This window comes from Dufourea novaeangliae, unplaced genomic scaffold, assembly GCF_001272555.1.
Source record: "Dufourea novaeangliae isolate 0120121106 unplaced genomic scaffold, ASM127255v1 scaffold130, whole genome shotgun sequence".
Lineage (NCBI taxonomy): Eukaryota > Metazoa > Arthropoda > Insecta > Hymenoptera > Halictidae > Dufourea > Dufourea novaeangliae.
In genome coordinates, this window is record NW_015374004.1 from 266246 (window position 1) to 287134 (window position 20889).

Sequence of the window (20889 nt, forward strand, 5' to 3'; positions counted from 1 at the left end):
TGATTGGAAAAATATTTTTCATTATACAATACACATAGAATACATAATATGCATAGTAAATAAATCACAGTAAATGAATCACAGTACATAAGAAGATAAATATCTAAGCCAATGGTTCTCGAACATCTGTAACATACAAGGCATGAGTAACAAGAGAGGGGACACAACAATATGCACAGTAAATAAATTAATAATATGCACAGTAAGTAAATTGATGGTTGTCGAATGCCTGCAACAAACAATGGGTTAGTAACAAGAGAAAGGACGAGTATGAGTCGCGCGCCCACCCTCCGCGACGGCTCACGAGAAAGTGAGGAAGCTAACGCCGTTATGTATTGGGCGTACGTAGGTATTACGCAACAGCTAGTTTCTTTGTTACGTTTGTTCGAGTTGAATTGTTTTTGCCGGCTTGAACGACCTTCCTCCTTGAACGACCCAAACACCAGATGGTACGGCCAGGTACGGCCATGGTACACGGCTACACGGCTAGGTCAATAAACTGTGTGACGCAACGTCACTAGCGTGTTCGACCGACGGAGAGCACCGATACCGCGGCACGCTCTACCGTACTCTCTCACTCGCACACCTCCCCCCATAGACCCCTGAAATTCTTCGGCACGCGTCAACACCGACGGAGAGCACCGATACCGCGGCTCGCTCTACCGCTCTCGCTCGCACGCCGTGACGTCACCCGATTCCCGGAATCCCGCGGCTACGAGATGGCTCATTACGGTAAGGCATTCCTGCAAGGGAAATTGTAAGCCGCCGGCCAAAAGGTAGATTTGATAAACTATTTATGAAACTACATCTATTCTGAATTTATCTGTTACAAATATACAAATGTAAGACAAGATATAAAAACGAATAAAACAAGAACATGTAAAAAGTAACATTAATGAAATGTCCATTAACGATGTATTTAGAATAAATTGTCTTGTAGTTAAGTGAAAAAATATATACTTTTCCGTTTCATGTTTCATTGTTAGCATTTCTGCTAATAGTACTCAGAATTCATGCTTTATCGGTAACGTCGGGTATTGAAAGTAAATGGCAACAGAGTTCTTCTATCGACAATTGATTAGAAAATTTGTAACTATTGAAGACGAATGTCAAATGATAATAATATTAAAAAATATTTGACCCATGAACATTAGATTTTTTAATGTTCACGCCTTTTTATAACGTATAGATTTGAATTTAAAAAATTGAAAAAAAAATGTAATTAATTACATTAAAAAGTAAGAATACAGATTTTACCAGGGAATGAACAATATTAATTGTTCATTCATGAACATTGTTTGAATATGAACCGAGGAACTGAAAAACATCAATAATTAATGATTTGCTTCTTTTAATAATTTTATTTACTCGTTTTTATATACAATGTTTATTCATTGGTATATGTTCATTTACTGGCGCATCCACCCTATAATATTCTTACTTACATTTCGAATAATGAACAATTTGTCCGCTAAGAGAAAGAAGTAAAAATTTATTTAACTGTCTTATGGAACGTACGATTTCGAAAACTGTCTAATATTTCTTTGGAAAAATAAAATTTCTTTGATCGATCCTGAATATTGTTTGTCCTTGTAAATGATTTTCATAACACGATCTCACAAATTCTTAAAAATGCTTCTGAAGAATAACAACATTACTATTGCACATTGCACATTGAAGGGTAAATTCCACTAAATAAAATATTTTTATGTTCATTAAAATTGTTGTTAATTTTTGGGCTTATGAATGACCATGTACATATATGTATATTCAATTTTAACTAACACCTCATAAAAAGTAGCGATACCACTTACATATGCATATATATATATGTATTATAATATAGTATATAACGTTATACGCAATGCATAACTTCGGTTCATCCTTCGTTCCATTGATTAGTAATTGTTTTCATTCTTAAAACAATTAATTCTTTCGAATCATTCGTTTCACAAACATTCGCCTTTCCGTTTCATTTTCATGAAACGAAAGGATGGACCGCGAGAAAATGTACAGTGTACAAGCTCGTCTAAGTAATTAATACATTCACTTCTCATACAATCCCTGGTTTCGATGCTTGCCGTACTGCAGAGGCACGAATTTTCATATATTCTACTTTAATTAATGGCCACCAAATGTTTCAATTAGGTTACCAATCATTAGCATACCTTTCTACATCGATTGATTCCTCCGAAAAGACAATCTATCCAGAAATACCTGTTTTATCGTCTTTAAACGTGCGTTGGTATCCCTGTATCCTGAACTGTCATATGACTACATCGTTTTTTTCGTTTTTTATAGAAACTAAGTACCACCAAATGTTCTAATTAGACCACCAATGACCACCAAACGACCGCCAATCGATTGGATATAATGAAAAGTTAAAAAGTTAAAGTCGTTCGGCCAACTTCACAGAGGTGAGTTTTCGTTCGTTCGGCGCAGTTATCTCTAATTGGCTGTATTTTCACGCCGCGTGCCCTCTACCGAAAAGTAAAACGCCAGCGAACCATTCACAGTTCACAGCGTGTATAACGGGTGAATAGTGTCTAAATCATTGACGACATGTAATCATGAAATACCCTCTTATGCTATACATTCATATTAGTGTTTCACTGTGTATATGATTGTAGCGAATAGTACAGTGGAAGTGGTGGCGCTCGCGGTGATTCCCAGCTCAGTCGTATGCGCGACAGTTACAGACTCTGGTGGAATCACGTTGGACAAAATTTGATTTTGCAGCTTTTGCCTGACTGGGTACTTTTCTTTGAGAAATGTTAAAAGTTGCCAACGAATCCAATTCCCTGAAGACGAAGAGAGCGAAAGACACACGAGATCGAGTGAGATAAAGCGATAACAGAGTAGCACGTGGTAAGACGTATAATGACGTACGCCTTGCAATGCTAACCATTGACCGGCGAGATACCACTCTTTCTCCTGTTCAGCTTATTGAGTAGAGATAGCGTGAATTGCTATTTGTGTGTAGGATGGACTGGGGGTCATTCGACCCCAGGACATTCCTACTTCTGTCGTGTTCTCAATTGGAAGCTTTTCCTTCGTGGCTGAGATGTAGGTGCTGAAATGACGAGTTCAATCATCAGCGTGGTGCAAACAAAATAGTATTTTATTTTATGACTGCACACACGTGCGTATCACAGCGGTCTCGTAGCCCACATAACACTGAGATGCCTAATAGGTGCCTTTTAGATACCCCATAAATGATACAGATATCTGTAATCCTGTCTGAAAAGATATCTATTCGGCCGCCGAAAAGATATCGAAGGTTATTGTAAAGACTACCTCTAAAATACAGTTATCTGAATGATATCTTTCTGGTAACTTTTTTCAGATATCTGTAACAATGACTTTTTTCAGATGTCTTACGGTATCTGCAGATAACTATGGTTTAGTGGGAGCACACTCTACCGTCCAATGCGACTCACAGAACTCGAATGGGGAACTCCCGCCATTGTCGCTACTGTCACGTTGCTACGCTGCCAACTGCTGCTATTCCCCATTCCGTCGGTAGGAGTGAAGTTGGCAGCGACCCCCTACAATATTCCAGCAGTATTCGTTTCTTGCACTAGTCGGGGCTGCAGAGGGCCAGAGAATTCCAGGAACGTGCAGGAATCGGTCACCAGTTACCCGAGCGCATTCCCCACCACAATTTCGATCTATACCTTCCATATGGACAGATTTAATTTTGAGGGTAGTAAATAAATTTTAGCAGATTCCAGGCCAAACGTCCATTTTACCGAACCACCGAATGATGGTGACAGGATCCGGTAGATCAAAAACCCAAGACGTTGCGTAATTTAATGTACAAAGCTGGCGAAGTATAATGCATGATCATGCACAATTGTTGCTTACGGCGATTGTAATGATGCGACCTAAGTGGCGGAAATAATAACATTAAAAAGAAAGTTAAAATAAAACCCGAAACTTTTCTTGCAATTGCTTTCTTCAAGCATGTATCATCAATACAGCCGGCAGATACTTTATTTTTAAAACGATTAAATGCTTTATTCTTCGCCCGTATTTGAAATAGAAGACAATTAAAAATATCCTTCTCTCGCAGTAATAGTGCGTCAGTTTCCATCAATCGTTTTTCCAGTGGATTGTGTTCGCTCTTTGTTGAACTGATATCAAATTCAAAACTTGTGTCACTTTCATTATTATTTGAATCAGTAATGCTAATTTCATAAAGTCGCGGTATCGCATTTCATTTTAGTCGACCCAACGCGGAATAACCATCGTTTGAAAAATGCCGACTGCATATGTATTTTTGTTTAAATGTACACCGACGAGCAAACTCGGCTTCCGTTAGGGAAGAAAGCGGCGTAGAAGAAAAGTCTTCTACCCCTTGGTAAATTTGATTGCAGGTAGTGAAATAAATGGTAAATTGAATATTAATTTAGCATACATTTCAGTAATTCCAAATACCAAATGGTAGGAGGTGCTTTCCCTAGGGTGTACACCGATGTTCGTTGGAGTACTAATACGATATCCAAAAGCAGCTCTTATTGCTGAATGTTTACTTTATCACGAGATTATTACCGATGATGGTATAAGAGAATAAGTAAAACAATTTAATGCGAAAGTTTTCTTGAATTGCAAGATTTGCATTGCGGAAAGGTGGTAATTATTTGTAACGGAATAATACAATTATCAAATTAACCCTCGCACCCTCATATAATTACCTGTGACTTCACGATGTAAGTGGATAATCATTGGGAATTGGTGCTTTGTTCGCTGAACGCTGAAATTTAGCAAGCGTCAGAATGTGGAGCGGCTGGTCGTCAATGTGAACCGTGTAATTTGTGTTGCACGGATACATGCACAACGTATAGTAATCGCAGATTTTAACGGTCGTTTTTCCATTACTTTCTGCATTTTCAGCAACAGGTGATTCTTTTCAAGCTAAAGATTTTCGCATTAATCTATTTTGAGTTTTAGTTTCTTTTTTATGTTATCAACGTTTATATTGGAGATTAGTATTAGATAGTATATAGATTAGTAAATTAAGTCATGTACATGTTCACGGAATATTTCTGTTTACATGTGATGACATTGTTTGAACGCTCTTTAAAATGAATTGAAACAAACACTGGCTGCAAATCAAAATGTTACCCCCGTAGATACACGTATTTTTAAGTAGAAGATTTCAAATAAAATTTCGGAAAACATCATTTACGAAAGCAGGCTTTGTTATTGTCGACTAATTAAGAAATCATTCTATAAAAAGACATGAGTTAAAAATGTGCTGTGAGAATTATTTTTAATTGTAAGTATTCAAATTTTTCTAATAATAGTATAAATGGGAGCATTAGGTCATTCCATTCTTTAATCTTGGATTAGAACTATGCAAGAAGCTTGCATTCGTTAATACGGCTGAATTTTATTTAAAGAAAAGACGTACCTACATATACCTAAGATAACACTGTTCAACAAATTTTAACCTTTTTTCTATCTCATAACCGTTTATGGATGTTTCTTACAGAAGTCTATGAGCCGACTTCGAATTTGCAAACTGTTTTTCCCCAGCACGTCCTGTTTTTGAAAAAATCACTTTAAAGAAAAATTGCAAACTCTCAACTTTGGAAGTGTGTTGTGCTTTTACTGTATCAGCTATTCAGTTCCTTTTGTCACGAAATAATTCTCTGGATTCTCCTAAATAAAATAATGTAAATTGTTATTATATCATAGGCATCTAAATATGTTCGCAAACAGTTCACGAATATGTTATAACCACTAACTGTTAGCATACAATTCACGAACAGTTCCCGAAAACTTGTAAATATTCTGTTGCACCAGTCTGTCAGTTTCTTGGGAGTAATCAGTTCGTTGTCTGTATTCGTTGTGCACTAGCTATTTATGGAAACCCAAAATTTAAAAAAAGGCGTCGATAAGATTAATTTAAAGGTTATAGCTAAGGGGGTCAAATGTGCCCCTAAACCAAGTTTAACTTACAATGGCTCATTCAATAGCTTATAAAAAAAACCTATGTGTGCCAAGTTTCAGGTTTGTATCTCGACTGGGGGAGTAGTAATGGGCAAAAATAAAAAATCACGTTCTTGCTCAATTTCTGGTATCCTATCGCATGGAAAATTTTGTAAAAAATCAGCCGATTTCGTATGGAAGCAGATGCAGAACTACAATGCCATGTTTATAGTAAGTAGGTACTGTTATTACTATTATTCTGGAATTATTTCAGATTTTTCGGTTTGGTGCGCCATAGTAAAAAAAATTAATTAATTTTTCTTCTCCGTGAAAAAGTATCTACTACTTTGAATTTGAAAATGATTCCAAACACAATATAATTTGGATCATATTTACTTATGAAATAAGTGTTAACATTGCATTGTCTTTCATTATCGCTTCTCGTAAATTGAAAAATTAGGATTGCACCTTATCCGCGCGAAGCTCAGACTTTCGATTCAGATCATGATCGCCCAAGTGACGAAAGAAGCGATAATAGAAGAATATGAATTATCGCTCCTAATAAATTAGAAATTATCCAGATTAGAGAGAGCTAAATATTAAGAATAAAGAGATTATTTCCGCAAAATCTAGCCATGGCTACAACACGATACTTACTCCAGATTTTCTGAGGGGCATAAAGGGGAAAAAAAATCTGTCACGGCGCGAAAAGGTTTTTCGGGGCACTGTTATTCGTTATTAGATTTCAGAAGCCTGTTCATTTGGTTTTCCCATACTAAAATGCGACTTGTCCCCCCTCCACCCTACCTCCTACCTTCTACCTTCTACCATCTACATTCTACCCACTTTCGCCCACTTACTACCTTCTTCCTCCCCCCTTTCTCTTTTCCGCACTCCTTTCTTCCTTTTTCTTTCTATATCTCATTTTTTATGCTCAACGATTTCCAAAGTAATTTTTACTTTTTATTCATTCTTCTTTATGCGTTTGTTTTTTTTCTAATTTGCGGTTGTCACCAAACAGTATCCTTTATAATAAAATATTTTATTCTGTGATTTATATCAGTGTTCAAACGTTTAGTGTCAAAGTCTTTATATTAATATCATGTATCAATGGCGGAGAGATGTAATTCAAATTATTTATTTTAATAGTATCACAGATTGTTTACCTTTTACAGACGATATTAGAGTTTCTAGTTTTGGTGTTTATCTGATTTGATCGAACGAGTATATAATCGGCTTATACGTATTTGATTCATTCAATCGCAGAAAAATATAGGCTTCCCCTGCCGCCGGCTGCTTTTCTTTTTTCTTCTTTTTCGCTTCTGGGCAATCCAATCTATAATCGCTTCGGTGAGGTGAAAAGCACACAAAACGTGGTCAGTTAGGAGAGCTTTGATGATTCTTAATCTTATAAAATATATGTGCGAATAACGAGCTACGACATCAGAATGCATGCGTGGCATTAAAACATGTTATTCTTCTTGCCCTGCAATTGTATACCTAGCAAATGGTACTAATAGTAATCCTATTCATCGCGATGTGATACATCAGTGAAATGTACACAGGTTCAAACGTAGATTCTAATTTGACAGCATACGATAGTCTTTCAATGTAGGTAATCGCGATATTAATGATTGACTATTCACAGTAAGGTAGTAACTTTTCAGCAAGCAAAGATTTATACCCTGTCTTAAAAGTCTTAATTTGTTTCTATTCCGACCCCTGTATTACTGAATAACAGATGAATAATGTTACTTGCAATTAGTACAGGTCTGGATTAAGATTTCTTGTGGTCCAGGGCTATTAAATCTTCGATGGCCCCCATGGTTGAAAAGAGGGTGGAGAAGGGGGGGAGGAGGATAAAATTTTTGTAATGCAACATACAATAAAATACATAAATCTTCAAAATTTGAAATTTATTCTCAGTAAAATTAAATATCGTTTAATCGTAACGAACACTTCATTATAACGAACAATTGGTTCTATTTGAACAACTTTGATCCGATTTATTCCTACATTTAGTATAATTTTTAATTATTTCAAAAGGGAAACAGTAAACCAAATTCATTCAATCATTTTTTGACATAAACGGAAGGCTTAGATCGAGGCCCCCCTTAAAAGTGGGGCCTGGGGCTATAGCTCCCACTACCCCCTCATCCCTTAATCTGTCGTTGAATTAGTACATCGAACGCACAACATTCCATCATTGTAATATTCAATGTTTGTATTTACAGAATTCTTCATATTCTGATATAAAGGGTGGTCTACTCAACTTGTTCATCTTGAATAACTTCTAAAATATGCATTGTATAAAAAAACTTTTTATAGAAAAATGGTTTGCAGGGATACATTATTTAATGCATATATTTTTTTGTAAATGGAAGCGTTTCGGAGATTTGAAGATCAACTTCGTTTTTTTAAATCGAATGCCATATTTTTTATGTCAAAATATCGAAAACGGTTAAATTTGTTTCTTGGATATGGTCTGCGTAACGTCATAATCTTCATAACTTGTGAATGTTAATAAAGTAAAATTGTTCAGGGCGACGCGTGCATGTGAAAATAATACATACGCGCGTTCAAGGTTTGACTTGATCCAATCTTGACTGCTCATTGCGGAGTTAATTTTAATATTTGCCATTTTAAATGCAGCTTATCTTGTAATTAGGATTTCAAGGAATACGGTCATATTTTCATAATTATACAGAATAAGGGAGCCATCTCCGATTTCAATGACCTTGAAATGTTATCTCAAGGTCATCATTCTCAACAATTTTTTCCTAACAATATAATAGTCGGTCGTTTTCAATTTCGAGATATTATTTCATGTTGAATTCGGATTAACTATAAACCTTCGAAAAACTTTTGTTAGCTCGAAAAAACGAGCAGCCGAACGTTAAAGGCCAGACAGACCGACCGTCGGTATATAATGTAAACAGATAAGGAATATGCATGAATGTAGTATTTAAATGTTTGCATTTATCAATATACTTTCACGAAAGTGTCACGAATGAACTGAGGAGATTCTCCCGGTGAAAATGAGTCCAACTGTGACATTGTTCGGACTATTTTCAATAATACTGTATGATTGTCAATAATACTATATGTAATCTGTCGGTCAATCCTCACTGTTGATGACGCCCTGGGGCCACACACACGCGTGTCGACGCGGCGCACAGTGGGGTATTTGACCAGAAAAGCTGGCCAAAATTATTTTAAAATTTACTCAATCTTCAAAATCTCATAACTTTGTTACTATTCATCCAAAGTTGATGAAACAAAAACCATTTTAATGTTTGAACTTTCTAGTTTTTGGTTCTTTAAATAGATTTGAAGTGAAAGTAAAATTCACCCTTCAATAGGAGTTTGCCAAACTGTACATTTCCTTGATGTTCGTCAAGTGCTACGGAGTGCAAACAATATTTTTTTACAATTTTGATATATACCACCGGTAAGTATGATCGTTTGTTTGTAAAATAAACCAAACCTCATCGAAGAACTATGTTGTTTAACAAAGATACAGCCTTTTAAATGAAACCTATATTTTTCAAATGTTTTGGTACGGTAAGATATGTATACATATACATATGGTACAATATATGTATACATATAATAGAAGGTCATCAACTAACCCTATGTAGTCCTAGTAAAGTTAATAACATACTGAAAACTTCAATCGTCAAGAATTGACAGACGAAATTTACTTAATAGGTTAACAATCAACTGACAACAATGGATGCACGCGGAACGATTGTATCTACGATCATAAACATTCTGATTTATGGTATATGATATATAAAATAATATATACTTTAAGAATATTTTTTATTTGCAATATATAATAGAATTAATTTTCGTCAGAAAATGCTGTGCAAGATTCATCAGACAGTATTTCTTGCTTATGATATATCTGTCCTTCATCGACCTATCATCCACACCTCAGTTACCCCATCATCAGATCAACCATACAATATACGCCATCGTATGATCCTTTGCCTTCATAACAAGCTAAACTACATCCTAAATGGATGTTTTTTAACGAAGTTATGGCCATTTACAGAAACGCCTCCTTCTTTATGGTTTTATGTCTTTCGTGCATGGCACCGTTCAATGGTCTGCGTTTCTGTAAATGACTATAACTTCGTTAAAAAACATCGGTTTTGGATGCAGTTTGGCTTGTTTTGAAGGCGAAGAATCATTATTTCTTAAATACATACAAAATTCCGAACACTGTTGTCTATGAGGAACATCCGTTCTCAAAGATAAACAAAATTTTACAATTTGAAGGCCCTCTTTATAAGGGAAGATTTTACCTCTTGGGCACCGAGTTAAATAAAATCAAACGAAAGGGTCAAAAAGTAGAAGGTTTAAGCTTTAATTTTCCTTTCATTTAAACAAATTCTGACGAATATTAACAAAGTTATGGAACATTGAATCTCAATAATTTTTCACTAGTGCACAATTGAGGAGATACTTTTGAACAGAACTGTAGTTTTAGCACCTCTTAGCACCTAATTTTTCAAGAAATATATAAAGCAATGTCTAAGGATAAAAATATATCACAAGTAAAGGGGTGCTTTGGAGTGCAAAAAAGTAATTCAATGTTTTATACTTGATTTTACGAAAAAAAAAACACTGTTTTCAAATTGTTATTTTCTCAAAGCCTAACAAAAAAGTGAAGGAAACAAGGTTCCAAATTACTCTACACACCTTCCTCTATATCCTACATATGTTGTTATTGCACCTCCCTAACACTACACTTGTAATAAATCACTTTCTTAATATAGGTTTCTTGGCATTTTCTTCGAGCACAAAAATTGGTGACTTTCAAGCCTCAATTTGTTGCTAAATACTGCTGTAAAAACCAAGCTCGAGAAACCAAGATAGCAGTTTACGTTTATTCATTCTTAGGAACATAGGGACAAAGTTTCATTCATTTTGAACAAAGATAAAACTTGGGGTTTTGTGAACAAAGTCGTTCATGCGACGCTGTGTACGGAATATCTCGCATGCCTTTTTATTACAACGCGAGATATATCGTCCAACGATTTGTATCAAAATAAATTCGTAGGTTACTGTGAATGTGAATGTAGAAAAGGTTAGGAGTGTCAAATGAAGAAAATGTTTTGTTTCTAGAAACTAATGATTTTATTTTTTCATAATGCGATTCTTATTAAATCATCATAACATGATGACTATATTTACGGAATGCTCCGTGAAAACTGTTGTAATGAACTCAATGTAGAAGAGGAATACAATCGTCTAACTAAAGCAACCGATGAGTGACATTCAGTTGTAAACATTGAAAAACGGGAATACGAGCGAGAGGTATCTCGTTCGAAGCAGCACGCGAACGGTGTTGCTTCGTGAGATCTTCCGCACACAGCGTCGCATGAACTATTTTGTGTCGCGAGATATTTCGTACATAGCATCGCATGAAAGACATTGCGTTGCAAGATATCTGAACCAAAGCATATCATGAACGAAATCACGTGGCGAGATATCTCGTCCTCCGATGCGAAGGGGTTAAAGCGGCATGTCCCTTGATTTACGCAGTGAGAAAATCATCCTATATGTACTTTTTGTCGCAACATTAGGTATCAATAAAAATTGTTCGATTACACGCGAATTCGGACTCGATTTCATTTGGAGAATCTCTTCAATTCATTCGTGACACTTTCATTGCAATATATTGAAAAATGTAAAAATTTAAGTCCTCATTTATACGTGATTCCTTACCTAGTGTGCCGATGGTCCGTCTTTGGTCGTTGACATTCGGCGCTCGACGCTCGGCAGCACGTTTATTCGAGCTGGCAAAAGTTATTCCAAAGTTTATTCAATGTCTCTTGTTGTATTCCGTTGACTGGTAGTTTTTATTTTATTTAATAAGAACTTCACACAATTACGGAAACTTAGACTAATACGTTTGCGCGTACAATAGTACTTCTTGAGTCGCTTCTAGTTTTGAGAGAGATGCGTGTAAGATATAGGTTCGGTAATTTGGAAAGTGGGGGATATCTTGAGTCTAGCAGTCACTAAGGGATGAGACATTGAGGGCGAAGTTCGAAGATGAGTAAGAAGGGAAGGACGAGATCATAGAAAGTAGGAATTTGGGATGTTTACTGTCGGGACTGATTTGCTGGATTTTTGGGATAATTATCGGAAAGTACGCAGATGACTAATACTAATGTTAAAAGAAGATTAGCGTTGGTATACAACACTCTGAACAAAAGATACAGATAAAGATAAAAATTTTATTTAACGCTACGAATGAAACGCTTCGAATAAAGAATAACATTTTTTTATCTTTTATTTGTTATTCGAAATTTTTATATAGATAAAAATTTTGCACAACTCTGCTGTATACTCGTCATCGGTGAGACCCTGTGATGCGCGCTAATTGGAACCCGAAAAAATATTCTCTCTCTCCCCATCTCCCTCCCTCTGTCTTCCTGCCTCTCTCTTCTTCTTCTGTTCGTCGGTTGTAGTTGTTCGTAGTAATTTAGCAGGTAACAAGACCGACGTGGTTCCACGTAGTCGTGCTCACCCTATGCCCTCGGTTCTCTTTTGGTTGCCCTCCAACACCCTTTCTACCCATTCTGAGTGCATTTAAAAGCGTTTACGGGTGCCCTCCAATCTCAAGTGCTCTTCGTCGGACACACAATGGTTCTTGCGTATTATTTGTTGGTGAAATAACACGCTGTCAGTTATGGGGGATCTGCTAAATATATAGGGTACGGTTAGAAATCCGAAGGTGAATCGATCGAACATGTCCTGGCGTTCGAGTGTTGTGATTCAAGTCACGTTGAACTGGCACGTTCACGTTCCAGAATATTTTTATACAGAACCTTCTTTCACGAGATAATCCGTGCTACCATGCTGCGAATGTATTCGGGATACGATCATGGATCACATTTGTAGATACTTTCCTTTTTGCCTTTATTCTGATATCTTCGATTCCGCTCGTCGCGTCGGGAACGCGTGGAAGAACCAATTATAATACATACTATCGTCAATGATATATGAAGTCGTTACTCGTCGCACGTATTAAGAGGGGTACCTCGTGTAAACAGGCCAAAAATAAATGAATTTTTGGAATTTTCTTGTAAAGAAATTAGTAAAACAGTCAAGTAACAAATGCTAAAAAATATGATTTATTGCTATTTAAAAATATGCTGTGAAGAAGATGTTAAAGAATATGTACACATAATGCCGGATCAGTTGGTTCAATATTTTTTTAGTTACCTTCCCCGGCGCGGAACACTTTTCTTCTCGCCAGTTGCAAGTTCTTAGATTTGTCGTGTGATTAAAAATTTTTGTATTCAGCTTAATTATAAAGGGTTTTCCAACAAGAACGATATGATTTTACAATGAACGTTTATTTTCATAAAATTTATCGATAATAACCAAACGTTCTTAAAGCGTGTATTTAGCCATGATAAATTGTCAGAGTATATTAAAGACAAATGACAACTAGTGACAGTTATAACATTTTAAACATGGTTGCCATTTCATTTCAAAAACACGTCATTCTTATTGGAAAACCCTTTACAATAAAGTGTTCTGAAAGTTTTAAAGAGATTGGTCTAATACTTTCTTCACAATAAATTCCCATAAATTCATTCATTTTTAGCTGTTTACACCAAATTCCCCCCTTAAGTTGTTATCCAAAAAATAGGTGCCAATACATAAGTACGTTATACGAGAAACAGAAATAAACAGACTCTAAAGTTTCAAAGGTACGACCCCTGATTTACTTGTTCATTTCTGATCGTATCAATCATCATTTTCTAATGCGTATCCTTTTGTAATTCTAAATTATTATCAATTACATTGTTTAACACGTATTTAGAGCACTAATATTCAATAAGCGTTTCTGGCAGATTCTTATGCGCTGAATTATGAATCCGTAAACCGTTTTTCGCCCCTAGCTCTAGCTTCTGACAAATTTTATTTTGAGAAAAATAACAAATTTTCAACTTTGAAGATGCTTTGTGCTCAAAAAGTAATAGTTATGTCATTGCTGTTAATATACAGTGACCTCTCCCGAATGAAATGGTTTAAGTTCTTATTCTATAGTGAAAATGACACCTGAAACATCAATTTTCGCGGATATTTTCCAATTTATTTTGAAAACTAAAACTGTAGGAGAGAATCTAATGACACCGCATGATAGAACAGACATTTTTTCTAAGGTAAGCATGAACACAACTACTCATCGCCGGTGGCCGCCTTTATGCCACTCAGCGTAACAGAACTCATGAACGGCGCGAGACTTGTATACAATCTCTAAGACTAAGAGACTAATATACAGAACTGACATAAAAGCCTATTGATTATGGGAGTGAAGTTATGGCTAAAATAATATCATATAGTGTAGAACTTATTAAACTTTTGAAAGTAGATTGGCTATCTTATTGGTAGTGAATGGTGATCAGAGACAAATGAACTTTCTATGGAATTATTGAAAATTTAAAAAAAAATTCGCTGATATCACGAAACGGGGAAACTTTAATATGCCTTGAAAATGAGCCATACTTAGTTATTCCCAAAAAAAACATTCTGCTCAAGTTGGGCTACTCTACTTCATGTACTTGTAAACAATTTATCTACTGATGGGCATCGGTCCATGGCTTCGCCATGCTGAGGGCCACCATTTGGAAAAAAAAATTTAATTCGCAAACAAAACTACCCGCGGAAGAGCTGGTACGTCAGCTAGTATGATATAATATTAATCAGATCTTAAAGAAGAGAAGAAAAAATGAAACACACTTAACGTTCGTGTTTTATAACTAGCTAATGTATTCATGAGAAACTTTTATTCCTACAATATGATAGATACAGTGGGTCAGATAAGTATTCGTACACCATTTAAAACACAACAACTCTTTCAACATTGGACCAAGTGACTGGAGTTTCTCTGTGAAGTTAGAAGGATTAGTTTACTAAATGATGTGTGAAAAAACTTTTTAAAAATTTTCGACTTTTCAGAATGTCGAAGAAAATAGTGAATGTCGTTTTTTTACAACTTTTATGTCTGAGTCTGTAATGAAAGTTTAATAAATACATTTCGAAGATATATGTGAGTTATATGCATACTGAAACTTTCAATGAAATCGGTTGATACAGAAACGAGAGACATGCATCTAAAGATGTAAGAATTGTTAGATTTACTACAGTTGTAGGTCAAAAGTTGCCAAAAACTGCGATTTTCAACATTTTTAACCGTTTCTATCTCATGACAACGTTAACCGATTTTGATGAAATTTTCAGCATGCATATAACTAATATAAATCTAAGCAATGTATTTGTTAAATTTTCGTTACAATGTCGGATAAAAAAGTCGCATAAAGCAACCTTGACTATTTTCTTCGCGAATCCGATCAATTGCAACTTTTTTAACATTTTGTTAACACATCATTTAGTACACTAATCTTTCTAACTTCACAAAGAAATTCAAGTTACTAGGTCTAATTTTGAAAGAGTGGTTCTGGTTTAAGGGGTGTACGAATACTTTTTGGATCCACTGTATATGTATACATATATTCTATGTTATGAAGAAACTTAATGATCCTTTTAAAAACAGCTTGTAAAAATAATTCGAATTTGCATTAATTCTTTTTAACGTTTCGCAACTATCCAATACCAAACAGGATAGTGTAATTCTGTTAATTAGTGGCAGGATAGTGTCATTCTATTAATTAATGGAAGGATGGTATAATTAATAATGAATTTTTCTTCTGGTTGGAAATTAAAAGTCCAGCATACCACTAATGCGTGAGTTATAATAAATAACGGTGACAAATTAGTTAACCCTGTTACATACATCATGATAAGATAACAACGGAAAATGATTCTGGGTACATATAACTACTACATATAACATTAATTAAATTTTATATTTATCCCCAAAAACATAGTTTTAAGTGATAATGTTAACTAGAAATATTATGTTAGTTTTCAAATCTACTGAAAAAGAATGAATCGAAATACCATTAAAATTCGAGTATAATGGTCATGATCATAGATTTAAACACGTGGGAACGGTTTCAGTTCTCATTTAGCCATAAATTACCTTAATACCTTGGGCCTTGCCTTAATATGGTTATTCGTTTCTTCCTTTTTTGGTGTTCAAGTTAAATCTAATAGATATATGAATTTGATCAGACGTTGATCAAATTTTTAAGTTATAAATTTGGTACCATCGATGCTGATCAGTGCCTCATCAACAAAGTTTCGGTTCTTCCTTAGTTTGTGTGCGTTCTCTAGATCAGTGTTTCTCAACGTGGCGCGTATGCCCCACGGATGGACAATTTGAATATTTTGTGAGGCAATTAGTAAATCATTGACATTCGTCATCTAATCGACAACAGTTTCATCTATTTTCCTTCTTTATCTGAAGCGGCTAATATTACAATTTTTCAGGACTTAGTTTACTATCATGATAGGGGGGTATCGAGATCTTTAAGGCGTTGAGGTGGGGCGTAATTAAAAAAAGGTTGGGGAACACTGCTGTAGACGGTAATCAAATAACACCGATTTGATGAAATACAGGATAGACGTAATTAAAGAGTATATAATTACGAACTTCTCCCAGGATGAAGAGTATTAAGTTATTATTAGTTATTAATTGCTTTATTAGATTAAGTGATCGGCGGTGCGTCGGGAGGCGGAGAATTAGTCGTAGGAATTTACTTTCTTCGCTTTTAAATCGGGAAATCGAGTAAAATAAAATGATCGATCACTTTGCCATGTTCGAATTCTTGTAACTATATTAAATGGATAATTTCAGTTTACATAACTGCCAATCGATTGATTATCAAATTGATTATTTTGACCCTATTACTACATATAAATGTCATTCGACCCACCGTTTGAATATTTATTCGTACACTACAGAATAATAAATATAATAATTAGTTAGAGGGATATTTAAACAAAATGTCATTAGTACAAAGGTGTATAATATTGTTATTGATAAGCATAAAAATGTGTACCAATTACCTCCCAAGGAGAGTAAAACTGAGCAAGTTTAATATAATTTAATAACCTATCGTCTAATTCAACATACATACGTCACACCAGCTGATCACTCGTGACTCCTAGACAACTTCTATAATTCTCGGCAGTTTCTCTTCTGATATCCTTGATCAATGAAGATTTTTTCTTAGAAAGGGATCATTCTACACAAAATCGGACACTTTAAAGTAATATTTCGAATTTTGTTGAAACTTTGGTATATTGTAGTCTTTAGTAATATACGAACGCATCACGAAGGATTTAAAAAAATTTTTTAAATTGTTGGTTCCACAGGTGTTTGAAATATAGAGTCAATCTTTTTTTCAATTACAAAAAAATATTTTTTAACCACTTATTTTGCAATTGTTTTACAATTGTACAAGGCAGCTAGCACGTGAAAGTGGCATCAGTCAACGAAGTGTTTTGCGAATATTACATTCAAATAAATTTCACGCTTTTCATGTTTCACTACACCAAGAATTACATGGGAATGATTTTCAAAACCGTGTAAATTTTTGTGAATGGGGTCTGCAGAAATTACAGACTGATGAGCTGGTTTTGACTAAAGTTTTGTTTACGGACGAAGCCACATTCACAAACTGTGGCCAAGTCAATCGTCATAATATGCATTATTGGTCAATAGAAAATTCACGGTGGCTGCGAGAAGTGGATAAACAAAAACCTTGGTCTGTAAACGTTTGGTGCGGACTTCTTAACGGTGAAATAATTGGTCCTTATTTTATCGATGGCACATTAAACACTTCGAGATATAAACACATTTTAACCGAAATTTTTTCACACCTGCTGGAAAATATTCCGCTTCACATACGACAAATTATGTGGTTCCAACAAGATGAATGCCCTGCTCATTCTGCATGGATAGTTACTCAATTCCTCAACGTGACATTCGGAGATCGTTGGATTGGTCGTGCAGGAAATCATAAATGGTCGCTGGTCTCTCACCCGGCGCTCAACAGCCCGTTTATTTCTGCTGGCCAAAGTTAGTCGAAGGAACAGTCAAGCGACAATGTTCTTTAGCCAACGATGAGCTGAGGCAGACAAAAATGTTTAAAAGGTCGCGAATCAATGTGATTCATATTGTGAGTATATTACAGTGTAGTCTGTATATACGAACTTATCCATAAAATGATTTGAATGTTTATGAGAAGTTAAGGATTAGTCTAGATAACTAAGTTTTAATGATTTAAAACACGTGTTGCGAGGTTACATTTGTCGACTCCCTCTGCTTTATCGATGCTCGTGGTAACGCAGGCCAAAGTGACTGACAAATACCATAAACGCCTCTAGCGGAGAATCCTTGAACTATACCATTGTTTGTTTCTGAGTCTGGACGCGTCAAATCGTAGGAACCAAACTGAGACTTCCAGAAGTGATAAAGTGACTCAAATTGAATTTCCACGATAGTGTGAGAGTGGTGTACAGGGTGGTCTGCTCTGCTTTTGACGAGGAAACCATTAAATCGTGAGATATTTGACAAAATGTGACTTATGCAGCAATCTTGTGTTTTCATCGGCGTCTGTCACAATCGCACACTTTCTAAAATTCTAATTCTTTCAATTAGAACGTGTTTATTAGTGTTTATACGGACCAGACCACCATGTAGGGAAGTCTACCCGTAAGTTCTATACCCGTGAAAAGTGCATTTGTGCAATTGTCGAGGCTCATTTCGGTTCCTACGAAATCGAATGTCTCTCTGGTGCATCATATATATATATATACATGGTTCCCGTTGATTGTGTGAGTGCACGGACACAGCGCACAGGCCACGGAGTCTCCCCCAGCCAGGACCCGTAATTATAAATAAAGTAACGACCGCAACGCGGGATGTAACATGAAAAATACTGTCCTTAAAATATCCTAACTTCAATGTTTATTACAACTATAATATTTATTAAATTGTACTAATTTCGTCATTTCCGAGGTCCATAGACATTTAAGAAATAAAATTCATTGATTAGATATCGATACGAGAAAGTTCGTTTTTAAGCAAAATGTCACTCAATTTTCCGATCCGGACCACTGTGCAGCGCCTGTACAAAAGCTGGATCGTGCTGGTGCGCCGGCGTACGAAACGTAGTGGGAAAGCGAATTTCTGTGCTCGAAAGTACGCGTGAAGGAGAAGTGCCTCGCGTGGCAATATGTTCAGTGGCAGTATAGTTGGAGTCCACTTTACTATGAACCTACCTTTTAGAAAAGAAGAACTGAAGACCATCCTCAGCAAATGCACAAGCCTGGGACCCGACAGAATCCCCAACAACCTGCTGGTAAACCAGAGTACAATACCTACTAAAACTCCTCAAATATATTTGGGAGAACGACTTGTTTCCAGAAATCAGGAAGGACGCTACAGTCATCTCGATTGCTAAACCCGAACAAAATTCAACAGTGGCAGACAACTATCGACCTATTTCGTAAACGAACGCCATGTGCAAGATAATGGAAAAACTTATCAACTGTAGCAGTAATGGGCAACCGCGCCGAACATTGCCCGTACGGGCAAACGGCGGGCAGCCGTGGGCTCCTGTGGCTGGCATGCAAGGCCCGAAACGTCACGGCATACAGGGTGTCCCAAAATAGTTTCGACTTCCGGAAATGAGGGGTTCCTAGGATGATTTGAAACAACTTTTTCCGTTGCAAAAATGTTATCCGAGACTTTGTTAACGAAATATTAACGAAAATCTCCGACCAATCAGAGCGCGAGTCTGCCGGCCGAGCTTCCGCGGTAGCGTTAGCTATGCGCTGCGATTGGTAGCCAACGCTACGGCGGGAACTCGACCGTCAGACTCGCGCTCTGAATACAACTGCCCTGATAACCAGTCGTGTACAAATTTCGAGCAAATTACCAACAATAAATGGCAACGATTGTGTAAAATACAATAGCCATGTTTGCAGGCAACGCCAGCTGACCAGATGGTAATGCAAATTGGCAGAACGTCTTCCAACGTGGCCTATGTCAAATTAAGAGCAAAACCGGAACAAGGTTTGCGTAAGCCAATTCGCTGCATCTGTTGCTATCAATTTGCTGCCTATGAGCCGAGGAAATGGCGTGTATGATTTTTTAGAGTTTGTTACGTGGACGAACCTGTGCCTATTTCATCACAGGGGGCCACTGGGATAGGTTGTCGTGGACGAACCCGAGCCTATTTCATCACAGGGAGCCACTAGGAGGTTGGTAGTCGAGGACGAACCTGAGCCTATTTCATCACAAGAAGCCACTAGGAAAGATTTTCGTGGACGAACCCGAGCCTATTTCATCTCAGGGAGCTACTAGGATTGTTAGTATGGGCCTCGTAACTTTTAAGAACTCGGTACACTTCGAGCGGTAAAAGTATGCCTTTGTGAGTTCGCTTCTAGCTGGGAATTTAGATGTTATTCTAGAGTTGAAATGAACAACACTGAATAATAAATATATGAACGTATAAAAGTATGTTCAATAAAGTGAAGGTATTACAAATGGTACTGTAAAGGTGTAGTCGCAGAAGCTAATTCCAACATTCTCGGTTTTCACGCACTGAGAAATGCAGGGTTGTGTCGTAGAGAGTTTAAGCTTACTTTTGAAAATAGTTGAAAGGGACTTTAATACCCGATCTCACTAGCTAGACTTCTAGTATGATTATGAACCGCAGATGAGCTGTACGCGTCCCTTTTCATATCCCGAAAATTGCGTCTAAAAGTAGTGGGGGACACGCCTGTTCTCAACGGAAACTGTTTTCCAAGAAAATATGGCCACGCTATAACACCCCGTGGGCAATTACGTAATTCGGCCGGATGCATTCTATCTCCCGATAGGGTTAAGAGGTCACGAGAGTGCTTCGTACGTAACACACTTTATGAAAATAAAAATGAATAATTATTGCTTTTGAATAACAAATGTTAAAAAACTATGTATATATACTTATAGATATCAAAATA